This window comes from Bufo bufo, chromosome 2 (assembly GCF_905171765.1).
Source record: "Bufo bufo chromosome 2, aBufBuf1.1, whole genome shotgun sequence".
Lineage (NCBI taxonomy): Eukaryota > Metazoa > Chordata > Amphibia > Anura > Bufonidae > Bufo > Bufo bufo.
The window spans coordinates 549,195,315-549,198,381 of record NC_053390.1 but is presented as its reverse complement, the minus strand read 5'-3'; positions in this window follow the sequence as shown (position 1 = coordinate 549,198,381).

Here is a 3,067-nt window from a genome sequence, read left to right as displayed (position 1 = left end):
TCTTTTCATCACGCTGAGCGCCGGTCCTTCGGCAGGTCCTTTTCATTCAATAGAGGAGCAAGTGTCACGGCTGAGGATGGGGGAAATCCTCAGCCGTGTGCAGCCAGGTGATGGTATGGCTGCTTGACCAAGAAGACAGGATTAGGGAGCAGGTCACCTCCTAAAAGCATCCCTAACCTGACCCTGGCTCCTAGCTACATGAGCCAACCTTGATGGTAGGAGGGTTCATGCTCTGGAACCTAGAAGTCCCTGCTAGCCCTCAAGATGGCCCTAAGCTAGGAGCTGAGTAAGACGACCCACTCCTCCTAGGCACGGAGGAGCAGGAGTCTCAACGGCCAAGCTGTTGGGAAAAAGGGGAAACATAAACAGACGGAAATGGCAGGTGAACTCAGTAGTTCAACCAACCTGCCACAGCCTTGCTGACTGGACCCCTGACACAGAAAATCCAGAACCATTAGCTGCACAAACCAACATAGGAAAATCCCAACAGACCATCACCCAGACATGACACATACAGGTAAGCATAAACTTAATAAGACATAAAACCTGAACTTAAACCTATGACCACAGTGGTGGCTCTCACAGAGGAATGGAAAGCACAGGAGGCTGCCTCAGCTAGCAAGACTGAAGCAACCTACTGAGCCCTGCTAGAGAGAGGGTATATATAGGCCAAAGTGGCCACACCCAAAGGTTGGACACACCCAGTGACATCACACACACACTGGGAAGGAAGTTAACCCTTCCAATGCCACAGAAGGGAAAACACACATACATAAAGGGAAAGTGCACACAATAACATACCACACGGTGCACACAACACACACACCTAACAAAAAGGTTGCTAGGTGTGACCGCATGCCAGGGCAGCAAGCTGCCTAGCAACGCTCAGGCTGCTCTGCTGCTAAACCCCAACACTGGTTGCCCGCGGCAACCACAAGTGAGGCCACAGACAAGCGGCCCTCACCCGTGGTTGAAGACCCATACAAAACCGCCGGCAACTGCATGCGGTAAGAAGTCACGGTCATGGGCCTGGCCGTGACAGCAAGAGGATGAGGTGAGTATATATATTTTTTCTTCTTTTTTTTGCTGAAATTAAACATTACAGCAGGGAGCCACTATGGGGCATTATTACTGCAGGGGTCACTATGGCAAACATTATGGGCCACCATGGGGAACATTAGTACTGCTAATGGCCACTATGGGATACATTATTTCTGCCGGGGGGCACTATGTGGGATATTATTAATGCTGGGGGCCACTATGGGGGACATTATTACTGCTGGGGGGTATTATGTACACTGAGGGCACTGCAGGGGTTGGGATCTTTGTTTAAAAGAAAAAAGCCATTTTTAACAGCCGTGAATAACAGATGCAAAACGGGCATTAAAAACGGACAGACAGACAAAAAATGGATGCACAAATGGTTGGAAAATGGCCACGAAAAACTGACAGTGTGCCTTAAGCCTCATTTACACATACGTGCTTAAATCTGTGAAAAGGAGGTCAGTGATGCCTCCATGAAGATATCTGTGAAGGATCCATGTGTGGTCCGTGTGTGCATATTTTGCTGTCCGTGTGTCATCCGTGTTTCACTGACACTGCACAGCTGAAAAATAATTTTCAAAGCATCTCTTCCTAATGATCCCTGAAACCCTGTTGGATCCGTGTCGCATTCGTGGTTTTCACGGATACATAGACTATAATGGGCATGATGGATGGACGGACAAAGTAGAGCATTTATCCGTGCTGAAAACACAGACCCACGGACCGTGCTAAAACTCTGATGTGTGAATACACACATTAAAATGAATGAGGACGTGAGCTGTCCGTGGAGAACATGTACAGCGCACATACGTGGAACACTGATGTGTGAATGAGGTTTTATAGAGCTTAGAGCGTTTAGGATTGTACGGTAACAGAATTCAGACATGTCGGTTCAGCATGTTAGGGATCAGCTCCCTGAAAAGATTGCACTGAAAGGCTCAATAGCCTTGTGTGATTTCCACTAATTAGTAGCTACAGTAGATGCATTTCTCCAGTGTGGAAATGGGGCAGTTTTTTCCTTTGTAACTAAAATGTATTTCACACCTCCACTAGGTGGCAGCAATGTACTGGTTACCTTTTCATATGACAGAAAACACAACACAGGTGTGAATACAGCCTTAGGCCTAGTTCACACGAACGTATGGCTTTTATAGTTTTTTGCGGTCCGTTTTTCACGGATCCATTGTTCCATTTTTGAGTTCCGTTGTGTTTCCTTTCCGTTTTTACGTTCCGTTTTTCCGTATGCCATGTACAGTATACAGTAATTACATAGAAAAAATTGGGCTGGGCATAACATTTTCAATAGATGGTTCAGCAAAAACGGAACGGATATGGAAGACATACGGATGCATTTCCGTATGTGTTCCGTTTTTTTTGCGGACCCATTGACTTGAATGGAGCCACGGAACGTGATTTGTGGCCAAATATAGGACATGTTCTATCTTTGAAAGGAACAGAAAAATGGAAATACGGAAAAGGAATGCTTATGGAACACATTCCGTTTTTAATGCGGAACCATTGAAATGAATGGTTCCGTATACGGACCATATACGGAACACAAAAAAACGGCCCGTACACTCGCAAAAAAAACGTTTGTGTGAACTAGACCTTACCATAACTTGTTAACCCCTTCTCACCCTGTGACATTTTAATACATTATGGGAACTATGTAGTTCCAGCCAATTGACATAATAGCAGAAGTTGTTCCTGTGTGGTCGTTGTGGGAGGCCAGTTTTGACTGAAAACCAGGATCCAGGCCTGGCTGTTTAATGCCTTGGATGCTGCAAACAATAGCAACCGTAGCATCTAAGGAGTTTAAGAGACGAAAGGGGCTTCCTATGTCAGCACGTTGCAACAAAATTGTGTGGTGCCATTAACAAAGGCCTCCAGGTCAGACATGTGCAGAAGTGTAATAGCACCTATGGCAGAGTCTAGTATACTTTTTTCTTTGTATTTCCCGGCCTGACCACGGTCATCTTAAAGGGGTTGTCTCACTTCAGCAAATAGCATTTATTATGTAGAG